The following is a 15643-nucleotide window of genomic DNA, read 5'->3' on the forward strand; positions in this document are numbered from 1 at the left end:
GTCTCCTTGTTCTTTCTCTTTGTCACTCTTTCTCACACACAAACAGCAGCTCACACAGATACCCGAATGCACGCTGCAGATCTAATGACCTCGGGCTTTTGGCCCAGTTTGAGCCATGTGCCATTCCTCAGATACTTCTGCAGTAGACAGATACGCTTCCCTATAATTACAAGTCTCTTTCATCTCACTGTCTTAAATCACACACACTCACACACACACACACACACACACACACACACACAGATGCACACACAAACAAACTCGCACAGTGGCCCAAACATCCAGACAAGCACACCCAAAAGTGAGTACAGCTAAGTTTCTAACTCTTTGAAGAAAGGAGGATAAGGCCCATTCGCCACCCCATTTGTCACCTCCAGAACTGTTCTATTCTTACCATTGAACCGGCAGACATCAATTATTCACGAGTGTGAAAGAAAGAAGGCAGTGTAATAGAGACAGAGACACAGTGGAAAACAGAAGACAGGAGAGGGGTAAGGGAGGACGAGGAGAAAGTGGTGAAAGTAGCAAAGCCAGCCAGCCAGACACAGATTGATCTGTTAAAGCAGAGTCGGGCAAACAGACAGAGAGAAACATCGCACAGGACAGACGCAGGAAGGCAGACTGTCCAGATAACAACAGAGCTTATCGGCCCATCAGTAATTCTTCCATGTCCTTTTATCTATCTACCTCTCTGGCCTGCGTGGCCGCGGCGGAGCCTTGTTGTCTGACAGAGGTTGCCTCGCGAATGCTTTGGGAGCACTAAATAATGTCAGATATCTCCCCGTGATGTTGCTCTAATGTTATTTCTCCATTCATACCTGCCACAAATTCACGCCGATTGCTAGGAAATGAGAGTGCAGGAGGAGGCAATCAAAGAATGACCAAAGCGGCCCTCAAAGCAAGGTGGAAGGGGAGCAAACACGCAAGCGTGCATGTGCGTGTGAGTGTGAAAATGTGTGCATGGTTAGTGGATGATGAAGCTTTTTTCCTCCATTAGATCTGTATGTAGGTGACGACTCTTTAATGTAGAGGTTTTTTTCAGCAGGGCCTTGGACAACTCTGTTCTTTTTGTGCACTACAGTCCTCAGCCCACCCACACTCAGCCAAAGGGACCCTGACCCAGAAACAGGCAAAGCCAGCCAAGAAAACTCATTAAAGATTGTGTTAGCCTTCTTTCACCCTCCATTCCCATTATCTCTCCATCTCGCTCTACCTTCTGGCTCCATCGCTCTGCGGAACTACGAGGCAGCGAGATCTGAGGACACCATGAAAGCACAGCTCTCCGACAAACAGAGGGGCCGCGTGCCTCGTCTGCACGAGCGATCGAGCACACACCAAATTTGTTCACAGATATTCTAATTCATCAGCTCTCAGTGCAAGGAATAATAAATTCAAGCGAATGGAACCTGCCCTGCAGTGAAAGATCAGCCGAGGAGGAGAAAAGGAAATCACGACAAAATGAAAGACTCCGACTCTTTCCAATCACGCTGCTCCCTCTTCATCACGACACCTCCCTCACCCGTGAGGAGAACACAGGGAGCAACAAGAAGCTCAAAGAGACACATTAGGTTTTTACTGCTTCCTGCTCCAGTGGATGCCAAATGATGTGCAGTTTGAAGGTGCAACGGCAGAGCACGTCGCCATACGTTCACAAAACCACGTACGCAAGAGGAAGTGCCTTTCTCCTCAGTTTAATAGTCGTTTCTCTTTTAAACACAAGCATTAATATGGCATGCTCCCAATGTTTGATGTGCTCTATGGATTTTTCCAAGCCTTCGTAATGCTCCCGCTTTATTCTAATCAGAAAAAAAATTGGAACTGCCTCAAATGAGTTTAAATTTTTATGAAACATGTCCTTGCAGCGCTTTAATTTAAATCATATTTTGCTCTGTAATTGGGGTGAGTTTTTCGAATTTGTTTTGTACGTCTCTGAGTGAATATTTTAAGACACAAATTGAAAAGGACTTGAATTTTACATCAGTTGTGCATCTCTACAACAAATGAAGGTTTTAAAGTGACAATGTGTCGTTTTTACCTTTATTCTCTGGAAAAATCCATCGGAATGTTGTTATATTAATTAAAAGGTGCCCGATTGTTGAAAAATATTGGCAGTTTCATAACATATAACCATAAAAATCTGTTCTAAAATGCGTGGGAATGGGTCTAAGTCTCTGGGCGACGCCATATTAGATGTCATGTTTCCTTTTACGGAAGCCCGTGAGGACAAAACACATTTACTGATTAGTAACAAATGGTTACAAAAACTTTCATCAATAATAATCCTTTCTATATATAATCAATGTATCCTTAGTAAATGGATATGTACCACAGGATTTTAAGGTTGCTGTAATCAAACCTTCACTTAAGAAGCCTTCTCTGGATCCAGATGACCCAATGAATTATAGACCAATATCTAACCTTCCATTTTTATCCAAAGTCCTGGAGAAAATAGTGGCCATCCAAGTATGTGAGCATTTTAAACACTAATGCTCTGTTTGAGGAATTTCAGTCTGGTTTTAGAGAGTATCACAGCACTGAAACTGCATTAGTGAGAGTTACAAATGATATTCTCATGGCCTCAGATAAGAATCTTGTGTCTGTTCTAGTCTTCCTAGATATCAGTGCTGCCTTTGACACAGTTGATCACAATGTTCTTTTAGAAAGACTTGAACATGTTGTAGGGATCAAAGGAACAGCACTGGGCTGGTTTAAATCCTACCTGTCTGATAGATTTCATTTTGTAAATGTACATGACAAATCTTCTTCATACTCCAGGGTTACTTGTGGAGTACCACAGTGTTCAGTGCTTGGACCAATTCTTTTTACTATATATATGCTCCCAATTGGTAAAATCATTAGACAGCATGGGATAAACTTCCACTGTTATGCTGACGATGCTCAGTTATAATTATCCATCAGCCTTGATGAACCTAATCGGTTAGGTAGATTACAGGCTTGTCTTGAGGACATAAAAAATTGGATGACTCTAAACTTTTTGCTTTTAAATCAAGACAAGAGGGAATTTCTCATCTTTGGACCAGATCTCCAACCCAGAAAAGGAAATTTCTTAGTCAGTCACCTGACCTGAATGGCATTACAATAATCTCCGAGAACAAAGTAACAAACCTTGGTGTTATCTTCAGGACATGCCATTCAAATCCCAAGTTAAACATGTTTGTAGGATTTCCTTTTTCCACCTTCGGAATATTGTTAAGATTAGAAGCATCCTTTCCAGGAGTGATGCTGAAAAACTAGTTCATGCATTTATTACATCAAGACTGGATTACTGTAATTCATTACTCTCAGGAAGTCCACAGAATGTAGTTAAAAGTCTTCAGCTTGTCCAAAATGCTGCAGCTAGAGTTCTGATGAGAATTAAAAAGAGAGATCATATCTCTCCTGTCTTAGCTTCCCTACATTGGCTACCTGTTAAATTCAGAATAGATTTTAAGATCCTCCTTCTCACATATAAAGCTCTTAATAATCAAGCTCCATCATACATCAGTGATCTGATTGTTCCATATGTTCCTAACAGAGCACTTCACTCTCAGACTGCAGGTCTACTGGTGGTTCCAAGAATATCTAAACTTAGGATGGAAGGCATATCTTTTAGTTATCAGGCTCCTCTCCTGTGGAACCAGCTCCCAGCTTTAGTCCGTGAGGCAGACACTTTGTCTACTTTTAAGACTTGGCTTAAAACATTTTTATTTGATAGGGCCTATGGTTAAAATCTGATGTTAGCCTAGATCTGGACAAGTGGGGGAGTACAGGGAGGTGGAGTGTACAGTCGGTAAAGACGGCTCTCCCTTGCCCTGCCTCCAACATGCCTACATCTAAATAGGATAGATTATCCAGAGTTATCTCTGTAGTTATGCTGCTATAAGCTTAGACTGCTGGAGGACACACTGACCACTTTTCACACTCTACTACTTTCTTCTACAATCTGCTCTTTAACTGTATTATTTTCTGCAATTTCAGCTGTTAACTTTATTTTTTCTCTAAGTGTTTTTCTCCCCAGAAGAAGCGGCAATGACGTTCTGCTGAGCTGTGGTGGCCTCATGGAGGGGGCCATCGACTAGCACACTGCTGCTAACCACTTAAACATTCTCCCTCTCCTGATAATAACTTTTTGCTTTCCTTGACGTTGGATGTGCTAATACTAGTTTACCCGTTTAATTATAGATCCACTAGGATAAATACAATAAAGTTCATCTCACGCCAAATAGAATATTTACTAAGAAATCACAATGTAACCATAGAAGCATTGCTTGGTGTGTGTGTGTGTGTGTGTGTGTGTGTGTGTGTGTGTGTGTGTGTGTGTGTGTGTGTGTGTGTGTGTGTGTGTGTGTCTGCTCTGTCTTCTCGATCCCCAGTGAGTCGTGGTGGATGGCTGCTTATACTGAGTCAGGATTCTCTGGAGGTTTCTTCCTGTTAAAAGGGAGTTTTCCTCTCCACTGTCGCTAAATGCTTGCTTAGTATGAGGATTGCTGTAAAGTCACTGACACTGGTCAGTGACTTGATGCAATTTGCTGGGTTCCTTATATAGGAAACATTTTTTCTGACTGGCTTAATGAACTGACTTGGATTGGAATGTTTATTATGTGAAGTGCCTTGAGACAACTCTTGTCGTGATTTGGCGCTATATAAATAAAATTGAATTGAATTGAATTAATAAAGATTTTGTTTTACACATTTATCTCCACTCATAGCCAGTGATTAAAGGGAAGCTGATGTGCTTGTCATTTAGCAGGAGGGTGTGCTCCCAAGGATTTTTGACCCTAATGGCCATCTGTTGGTAAGGTCTTACTTGATCACAAAATAATGCCTGCTTGCAATGATTTAGGTATGTACTGCCCCCTATGGCCAGGAAAAATACACACTGTCACTTTAAGGATAAACTGACTGTAAAAACAGGTTTTAAACATGAGTTCACCTAATGCATCCTTCGCTGTTAATCATGGTACAAGGTGGAAGCTCTTACTGCGATGAATTAAAAACAAGACTAAATAAAAAAATGACAATGTGTTGAGTAAAATTACCAATAGATAGTTTATTTACTTTAAGCTAGAGCTTTAACCTTGATCTCAGTGATCGTTGGGTTGGAAACTTGACCAGTTTTATATTTGACACCGCTCTGCAGGCCTCTGCTGACTAAAAACCATACAAGATAGTTTTGTTGAGCAGGTTGGTGCTCTATAGGGGGTGATCTTTACCTGCTTTATGGCCCTTAGCTGTAAAGGCAGCAGTTAGCGTTTTCAGCTCACTGATAGTCTATAAAAAGCCCAAGAAGAAGAAAAAGAAAAAGTTTGCTTTTACTATTGGCATCATTGTGGAGCCTGGAATTAAAAGTAAGGGAGTAATGTCTTTGGAAGTGGAGCAAAGAGCTAAAACCAGAGTGAACATTGGCGTGGCCTACACTAGTTTGAGGGAACTAAAGGAGGCTACAAAATCATGGACTGATGGTGACCTGGCTTTGTTAAAGTCCCATTAGCCAGCATCACACACTGGTGAAATTACATCTCCGCATTTGACCCAGCTCCATTAGGAGCGGTGAGCTGCAGCTATGGCTGCGCTCAGGAACTATTTGGTGGTTTAACCCCCAATCCAACCCCTTAAAGCTGAGGGTGAAGCAGGGAGGCATTGGGTCCCATTTTTAAAGCTTTTTGGTATGACCGATCAGGATTTGAACCTCAATATCCCAGTCAAGGTTACCTTGTGGTTTATTTTAGTATTAGTTCGCTCATCTTACTGTTATCTTTTCTATTGTTAGTGCTAGCTACAGCAGGGTTATTTGCGACAGTTGTAATTCTACTTTCAACCAGTAGGGCGAGAGAGCAGCAAACTGTTTTACTTTATGAGTTTTGTGAAAGAGGAAAGATATAACAAAGGGTCTTGAAATCAACCTGTTATATTTTAACGAAGTATCTAATAAATATTCATGTTTAAAATAATTAAAAACCATAAAGGATTAAAACACTCAACCAGCAACAGTGATGGTCCTGAAATAAGATGCCATACATTCAGTTTATGACCTAATGCATAATAAAAGTGTTAAAGTTGTCACTTTTATAAGATATAATCAAAATTCATGATTTTAGTCTTTCCCCCACCCTTCATACAATTGTTAGTTTCATAAATAAACTAATCTTATAATATACTGATATTTATGACAGAACTTTTCTCAGAAGCAATCAAACTCCACACAAAAACGATCCCGTGAATGGCATCGCACAATTCAAACAGACAATGATCATAAATACAGTATATGAACGAATACAACAAAACGACCACAGAAATCAAACAGCTGAGATGCTCACTTGTCCTTGGCCCAGTTGGGTCCGGTTCTACCTCACTCAATACAAACTGATGTGTGGACGTGGAAACAAAGAGGTAAAGAAGGACAGCTGCAGGACAGGCAAAGAGTCTCAACGAGGATAAATCACCAGATCATCACCAGAATAAGCAGTGTGTATGTTGGTGGTTATCCGAGTGACCCAAATAACCTTAAACGTGTCTGTATTTATATGTTATTGCTGTGCACAGGCACAAGCACATCCCAATGGAATCTCTGTAATAGATGTAAGCAGCCTGCATTTGTTGCGCTTTTTAAAGGTGCATGACTCCAAAGCACTTTACATTTCACCCATTCACACACCGGTGGTGGTTAGGTACATAGCTACAGCTGCTGTGGGGCACACTGACAGAAACGAGGCCAACACAAAATCGTCGCCACCGGTCTTTCCAACAAGGAGGGTGAGTGTCTTGTCCAAGGACACGACTGGCACAGACAGCGCCGGAGTTGAAACCAGCAACCCACCAATTACAGAGCGAATCTCCGAGCCACCTCTGCCCAAAATGGATTATTCTTGACTGAACTGACTTTATCGAACTGTCCACATCTATAAAACTATAAAACATCTCCTCTAGAATCCGTCCTGCAATGAGAGCCCAAGACGGGATATTTTTATCACCACTGTATGAAGATAGCTCTCTGAATACTGGGGGTTTGACATCACTGAGCAAGATAAGCTGTCTGTACTTTATCAGTGTTCAAGCAGATTTATTGTCCTAAGGAAAGCTCTGTGTCTGTGGGACTGATGCTTCTCCTCTACCAGGGGCAAGTCAAGCATGAACAAGGATGAACGGCCATATAAATCATCTCCCTCTTCATTTCAGCCTCCTTTTTTGTGCTTTGACTCTTATTTCCACTCACCTTCCCCGTTTTGCTCTTCAGCTATTGATTTGGTCTTATTAGGTATTGATCCTTTTATACATATAGCAGTACAGTTAATCACATTTGTATTTTAGTTTTAGGTTTGGCTCCAAAAACAAAGTTATTAGCAAACACTAAAGATTTATTAAAAGCCGTGAGCAATGAGGCCCAAACATAATATCATTCATATTCTGACGACAGCGATAAATCTGACAATATACAGAAAAGTGTATAACTCCCAGTTTAACAGTTTAACTGGTACTGGCATTATCCCTTTTCAATTAAATTCAATTCAAAAATATTTTATTCATCCCAGAGGGAAATTGATTTTCATGCTAATATCAGTGCTATAGTCAGTACATGTCCGATACCTGAATGCACTGTATGTCTGTGCCCTTTATACAACGTTCTTCTTAGAAATTCATAAAAAAAATGTTTACTCATTTTTTAATTGTAGGAGGTTAAAATAATAGCGTACTGCCTTTGTGTGTTTAACTGTATTATTTTTTCCCTGTTCTCTAAGTTCATGTGCTGCCTTAATGAGGGATTTTTCCCATGTGGGATCAATTAATTCTATTCTATTCTATTCTTTAGAAGTACAAGTGAAACTGGAAGAATGAGAACGCCCTGCTAAAGTCTATTTATTTCAGTAATTCATCTTAGACTGAGAGACCATCTAAATGCTCAGGAACCCTTTGCAGGTGTTTTGGATTCATTAGCTGATTAGAGTGTGACACTTTGACTCTAGAATATTGAACTTTTTCACAATATTATAATTGTCTGATATTCTGAATATGTGGGGTTTTCATAAGGTCTCGTCTCGTCTTCCTCCGCTTATCCGGGTCCGGGTCGCGGGGGCAGCATCCCAACTAGGGAGCTCCAGGCCGTCCTCTCCCCGGCCTTGTCCACCAGCTCCTCCGGCAGGACCCCAAGGCGTTCCCGGACCAGATTGGAGATGTAACCTCTCCAACGTGTCCTGGGTCGACCCGGGGGCCTTCTGCCGGCAGGACATGCCCGAAACACCTCCCCGGGGAGGCGTCCAGGAGGCATCCTGACCAGATGCCCAAACCACCTCAACTGGCTCCTTTCGATCCGGAGGAGCAGCGGTTCTACTCCGAGTCCCTCCCGAATGTCCGAGCTCCTCACCCTATCTCTAAGGCTGAGCCCGGCCACCCTACGGAGGAAACTCATTTCGGCCGCTTGTATCCGCGATCTCGTTCTTTCGGTCATTACCCAAAGCTCATGACCATAGGTGAGGATTGGGACGTAGATCGACCGGTAAATCGAGAGCCTGGCTTTCTGGCTCAGCTCCCTCTTCCCCACGACAGATCGGCTCAGCGTCCGCATCACTGCAGACGCCGAACCAATCCGCCTGTCGATCTCCCGATCCCTCCTACCCTCACTCGTGAACAAGACCCCGAGATACTTAAACTCCTCCACTTGAGGTAGGACCTCTCCCCCGACCCGGAGGTGGCAAGCCACCCTTTTCCGGTCGAGAACCATGGTCTCAGATTTGGAGGTGCTGATCCTCATCCCAGCCGCTTCACATTCGGCCGCGAACCTACCCAGCAAGAGCTGAAGGTCAGAGCTGGATGAAGCTAGGAGGACCACATCATCCGCAAAAAGCAGAGACGAGATTCTCCTGCCACCAAACTCGACACACTCCACACCACGGCTGCGTCTAGAAATTCTGTCCATAAAAGTGATGAACGGTTTTCATAAGGTGTAAGCTTTAATCATCACATTTACGACAAATAAATGCTTTAAATGTCTGGCTTTGCATATTATGAGTCTATTTTCACATGTTAAGTTGAATTACCCAAATAAATTAACTTTTGCATTGTATTCAAATTTTTTAGGGTTCCACCTGTAATACTGGGGCCCTATGAAACCATTTCACCCAAATTTAGCTTTTTCTTTCTTCATTTTTCTGAAATCCGCATATCTATTGTAACAATATTTATTAACCTAAAAACTACTTAATTATAAAGTGAATAAAGAAAAATTCAACAACAGAATTGAAAGTTAAATGTTTTAAGTTTCACAAACACAACAAATGGCTGTGCTTCAGCAGAACATTGGGTGCTTTTGAAAAGGTTTAAACATTTGACTCATATGTTTTTGAAGAACAAAATATATTATTTATGTTGAAAAGTAGATGTTGGTGTGTTTGAGTTGATGTCTAAGAACTACAACAGGCAAGGATGAATGATGTCAGAGAGATGAGAGAGAGAGAGAGAGAGAGAGAGAGAGAGAGAGAGAGAGAGAGAGAGAGAGAGAGAGAGAGAGAGAGAGAGAGAGAGAGAGAGAGAGAGAGAGAGAGAGAGAGAGAGAGAGAGAGAGAGAGAGAGAGAGAGAGAGAGAGAGAGAGAGAGAGAGAGAGAGAGAGAATGTGGTGGACATGTTTTTTTTATGTCCAAAGATCAGTAAGGTTCACAGAAACCAGACGGGTGGACTTGACTACAGGACTTGGGGTGTTTTCATCAAAAGATTTAAATAAAACCCAGTAGGTCTCCAAGCTTATTTAATAATTTTGTTCATTAACCTTATTTTTAACCCTAACCAAAATAATGGTTTTATTTTACTTTTCCCATAATTGAAAGGTTTTTCTCTAGACAAAGAAAGGATGCTGAAGTACTCATTAAACAGCAGGGAGCATCTGGGCTCAAGGTAGTTTTGCATTTGAGTGGTCAAGCAGAAAAATGAACCGTTCTTCTGTCGACGCGTTTGAAGCCGAACGAATAGCTTGTCAATCCCACCTACCTATAAATGTGCTTTAGGCACACCTACCCATTATATTGAGTGGGTATACATCTATGGTAATGGCCTTCTCTGCTCAACGGTTGTTAGTGTTGGATTAAGTATAGACCCATGCATCCAACTGGCTTAAATCAATATATTTGCTCCTTGTTTTAACAGCAGAATCCTTTAGAACTGTCACCAGAAACAGACTGAAGGAATGGAGGCCTCCTTCTATTTCAGGTGATTAGATGAGCTGATGTGGCCACACACACACACACACACACACACACACACACACACACACACACACTGGCTGCAGATATCTATCGATTACAATTCAAGTCAGTGACCTCTTGTAGCCCCGTCCCATGTGAGCCTCTCCAGTGGGGTAGGCTGAGGACACACATTTCCTCCCAGGGGAATCCTACTGTCACACGTCCTGGCAGAGCGGGATGAAGACATTATCTAAAAGCAAAGTTGTTCTGACATTAACCTCAGTCGGTTTCCAGCTGAAAGGCAAGTCAGCAGTTCAAAATTAAATCGGCTAGCAGGGCGCAAACACACACCTAAAGCAAAAAAGTAGGTTTTTAAATCACATTTACTCACATTTAAGACACCTGATTGATTTGCATGAATTAATTTGAGCTCCTTGTTGTCATAAGTACACGCATTGAAAGAACAGGGTGTTATAATCTCACTAAGAGTTGTTGAGGAGAGTCACTTCTCTTGATTATGCACCACTCGTCACACCTTTTTCACCGAGCACGTTTACACGTTCTCTCTGATCTCCGTCCCTGACCTTCACTTGGTGGTCTCGGACTGCTCTCTGGCAGGAGGTAGCTGCTGGTTGCCAGGGTCATGCTAGGTTCTGGTCACCATCTCTCCAGTTACATCAGTACCAGAGGAGATGAGGTCAAAGCATCCCGACGTTAAACTGACCCAAAACTTCCGGTTTAAAAGTATTTTAAATGTTTTTAAATACCCCGCTGTGTTTGCTATCATGGTCAACTTGTGGAGGAAAAAGAAAGTTTTATTTGAAAATGAGTGGAGAAGTAGAAACATGGTTTTAGATTTAGATAGTATAAGGAAATCCTGAAGCCAGCATTAAAAGGTGATAAAAAGGTGAGCTAATGCTGATTTAATTAAAGCGGTAAGATGATTCTGAAGAGAAACTGAGACTAGAGGAAAGTCGTCTTTGGAAAATGTGCAAAAATGCCCAATTTGGAAATGAAATCAATACTGTTAACCCGAGGAAGCATTAGAGTGATATACTTTTTAAACCAAGCTGACAAAAGTGTGTCTTTGAAGGAGATTCCTTTAGTCTGAATGTGAAAATGAAATATGAGCCATCTGAGCAACTACACTTTGGCTTCTTGTGTTTGAATCGGTGGAAAAAATAATGTAAAATTGACAAAGAATACACTTTCATCTCTTTTTGGGATCATTTTTTAAATCAAAATCATGTTCATCCTTTCTCCGTTGCTTCATTCCAGTCGTTGTGTTTTCCAACACTAAAGACCCCCTTCCAGCACACCCCAAACACACCGCCCTTCATCCCTCCATCAATCTACTCTCTCGGGGAAGAAAAGCCTCTTTGGCATTTGATTGGAGAATGATGCTGCTACTTAGACTGCCAGAGTCCATCGCCACCGAGAGAGAACAGAGCAAGGAGACAGAGAAAATCTCTGGAGGACGCATGGCTCCCCGGGGCGCTGTAGCCATGATGGGTGAGCTGTCAAATGCCCCATTGTCTAAATTACCTAGCAAGCACCATGTCACCACACGGGACTAATTTATGGTGTTGTGCGGTCTGGTACTCACACGTATAGCTCAGAGGAGAGTCCAGGGGAGAGAGCTGGAAGGAGAGAGTGGGGTGTCGGGTTTGACGCCTTCCACAAAGGCACGGCTGAGGTTCACGCACAAAGAGCACTACACAAGACCCCAATTACCTTTGTGTAGGTTTGATGCGTGCTGACTTTATGCTCCAAGTCCTCAGTGACACATGTCAGTATTAATATGTCACGCTCTCATGCCTTCCCACCCACCCGCAATCGCAGCCCGGCACTCAGCGATGCACAAACACTTTAATGCAGTTTAAAGCAGCCACTGCATACATAACTCCTCTGCTTGACTTCACCTGCTGGTCCTTTTTTCACAAGCCAGCAGGACTATTCACTTGTCCCCTCCTTCCTGGTGGAAGGCAAGGCCATCGCCCCGCCCGACACTGACCAGTGGGCCGTGGAGAAAAGCTGCTTCTGTCAGAGGAGACATGCAGCGCTCCCTGACCCCTCACTGTGCCCAAAAGCTTGAAAAATGCCCCCACTTTGGGTAATTGGGCAATGACAGTGAGCGGTCCTAATGTTTCTCTAGTAAAAGGCTAAAAACAAGGAATTAAAAACATGAATGCAGCCTTGAAGCAAGTTGAAGGTTCTTTGTTCATAAAACCCACACGGACAGCCTGTGTCCAGGGGGGGGGGGGGGGGGGGGGGAATGAAAGTTGGCGATCAGATAAAAAGCCAAAAAGCCAAGCAAAATGGTTCTAAAGTTTTGTAAGTAATGAATTTTCTCATTTAAAGTGCAGTGCCTTGCTCACAAGAATTTCAAACATTTTTGAAAAATCTTCAACATTTTGTGACTAAAACAAGAAATTGAGAAACGCCTGTCATGTGAAACTTGACACTGTCACTTGGGAGGTGACCAGGTTGTACTTAAACCTCCCATAAAAGTGTTTCACACACCAGTTCTGATAGAAAATTAGCCTTATTATTAACACTGTGCCTCCAACTAGTCACCAACTGTCATGCCTCTGAGATGCGCCGAGTTAAAGAGCAAAATCCGTCATTTTTACTTCAAAACATTGTCTCGAATTTCAAAGTAAAGGAATTTGTCTCTAAAGGGCATGTATCCAGGCAGAAACATGTCAGAATATTAACCGTGTCATTTCCACAGAATGACTGTTTTGATGAAAAACATTTTATTTAGCAAATCTGATAAACTGAATTCCAAACTTCCCATTACGTGCTCACCTGTTGAGAGTAGGAATGACTTTATTATAAGGCATCATCCACTAGTATGATCCCCTTCCTGACAAGAGTTTTAAAAGTAAATAGGAAATTTACAAATAAAGGACATTTATTTCTTTTACACTTTTTTGATCCCGTTGGGGAAATTTTTTCTCTGTATTTGACCCCCGCTTACATTAGTAAGGTGCAGTGGACTGCTGTATCACGCCCGGGGACAACTTCGGGTTCAACATCTTGCCCAAGGATGCTTCAGCCAGTCAAATCAAATGCTACATTTTTATGTAAGTTTGGAACAATTTTTCCTTAATTCAACAAGAGACGCCAGCCGGGGCAGAAATATTTGAAGAAAAACATTTTAGAGGGTAGAAAAGGAAAAATGTGCCATCATGAATGATGGGAAGAATTCTGCGAGCCCACCAATTCCTCATCATGTGTTATGAAAACAAAAAAATGATCATTTAGCAATAAGTACAGACCGCCCCCGCACATGTGCACATACTTCACACATGCCCACCTCACACATACACCCTAAAGCGCCTAAATGCCAAATCCTCCTCTCAAAAATATGTAAAAATAATTAAAATAAAACCTTGGCAGCACTTCCTCTGAAGGACATTACAGCCTGGAAGTGTGTCAGAAAGTGTGAGACACAGTCCCCAGAGCTCAGTCTATTCTCCGAGTCTGTCACTGAATCTGGCTGCCTGCTTATTCCTCTGAGGAACACAAGGACGCACGTCCACGTCCTCCATCCCCTCATCCGCCTCCGAAATCTCATTCCCGCTATCTTGTCAATCAAATTGCAAGGTGAGAAACGATAGAAGAGACATATGGTGATTTTTAGATAGCGTTCTTTTTTCCTCAAATGCTTGTCTCAATACTCTGCTCCAGACTTCCTGCCGAGCTGAAAAAAAGGACCTGAAGCGGTCTTCAACAAACCCGGAAACATGATGGAAAAATAGGAGCAGGATTAGCTTCGTGCTGTAATACACCAAATGTGGATGCATGCCCTGATTTAGGCTTTGACAGAGTGAGGTGTTGGGTATTTGAATGTGAGCTCATGTGTTGATGGCAGAATTAATGTGACATGGCAGATGAAATGCAGAATCATAAATCTTAGCCCAGTGGTGGAGGTGGAGGGGTGTTTCAGGAGGTGATATGGGAAAGGACACACACGCCAGCATTACCATGACAATATTAAAAACAAGAGCCCGGTCGCAGCAGCGAGCTAACAAATACGACTGTAGGTCTGGCCCTGAGGGCTGGGACACAGACGCACACGAGCACTAACCCTATCTGCGGCTTTTAGCCCAGCAACTAAGTGTTAGATATGGCGTTAATGCTGCTAAAATCCTAATACTGTTACACAAGCTCTCTGTTGTAAAACATGCTAATTCTTCACTTTGCTATGTCAAGGCCATCAGATGGGACTAAAATAACATGACAGCATATCAGATGGGAGTAGTGTAGCAGCGCGGAGGATGGAGTTTGTGAGTGCTGGTGTTACAATGCTCACGGTCTAAAAAAGCCCCGACCAGCTGATCACTGATCGGTCTGTTTCTCAGCTATCGTCACCAAAAGTCTGATTGTTCTTTTAGCTTGCAGCTCCATAACTGTTCCAGCTCATCACATTTGCACACTGGCAGTGACTTTAGCTGCTGTGGCTGCATTCAAATTTCCCCTGAATTAAAACAATAATTAATGCAGCTACTCATCTTATCTGCATTTCAGAGAACGCTTGATATTCAGCTCACATTCACAATCATAAACATTGGTCTCATTACTCTTGCATCCTCGCAAATGGGACATAGTTCCCCTTTTCATATAGGCTAAGTGCTTTAAAGTACATTTTCAACACCCTGAAATATGCTTTATGTTTCATATATGCTCAGCTGCATTAAAAAAGAGAGGATCTGCAGAAGAACACAAGTAATTGCAGTTTATTTGGCTAAAATGGTGTGTAACAGAAACCTTTCTGCCTTGTATTTTTATACCAACATTGGCTCCTCTTGCATGCTCATTTAAGGGCGGCCAGGGTTCTTGCAGGAATTATGGCAAAAAGAGAAAAAGGGGCTTTGTAAGCATTCTAGGTAAATTGCAGCTTGCTGGTTTCTGAACACAGGCTACATTATGGGCACATACAGTTCCAGTAGGGTGGTGGTTTTGTTGTTTGGAGTGTACCAAGGCCCTGACTCTAAACTCAAACAAAGCAGTTTTATTTTACATGTAAGAGTTTAGTTTCTTGTACTGTAAAGTAGAGCTCTTAGGCCATTTCCTGTGTAATGACAACATGTAGGAAAACAAAAACAGCTGCATCATGAAAAACGTTTGCATGAATATCCATGCAGCCTCATCAATAACTTGACTCGTTTCTGCTAACATTGATGTTGTAAAAAATATCTACAATATGTAATATTTGACAGAAAAATATGATTGTACATTTTTGTGCTAAAGCTTCATTTAAGAAGAAGAAGAAGAAGAAGAAGAAGAAGAAGAAGAAGAAGAAGAAGAAGAAAATATCATTTCTATAGTGCCTCAAGATAAAAATCACGAGGCGCTTCACAAAAACAAAAACAAAAAATATAACAAAATGTAAAAATATAAAAAAGCATTTAGAAAATGTTGAAAAATATATTTAAAATGAGCAAAAATAAGCAATTGCGATTTG

The 15643-nt window shown here is 41.9% G+C and overlaps 1 protein-coding gene across 3 annotated transcripts in view; it reads right to left on the minus strand.

Annotated features, from left to right (window-relative positions):
* Nucleotides 1–15643, minus strand: part of unc5cb (unc-5 netrin receptor Cb) — a 166939-nt gene that overhangs the window by 85672 nt on the left and 65624 nt on the right. The window lies entirely within an intron of this gene.

This window comes from Nothobranchius furzeri, chromosome 6, assembly GCF_043380555.1.
Source record: "Nothobranchius furzeri strain GRZ-AD chromosome 6, NfurGRZ-RIMD1, whole genome shotgun sequence".
Taxonomy (NCBI): domain Eukaryota; kingdom Metazoa; phylum Chordata; class Actinopteri; order Cyprinodontiformes; family Nothobranchiidae; genus Nothobranchius; species Nothobranchius furzeri.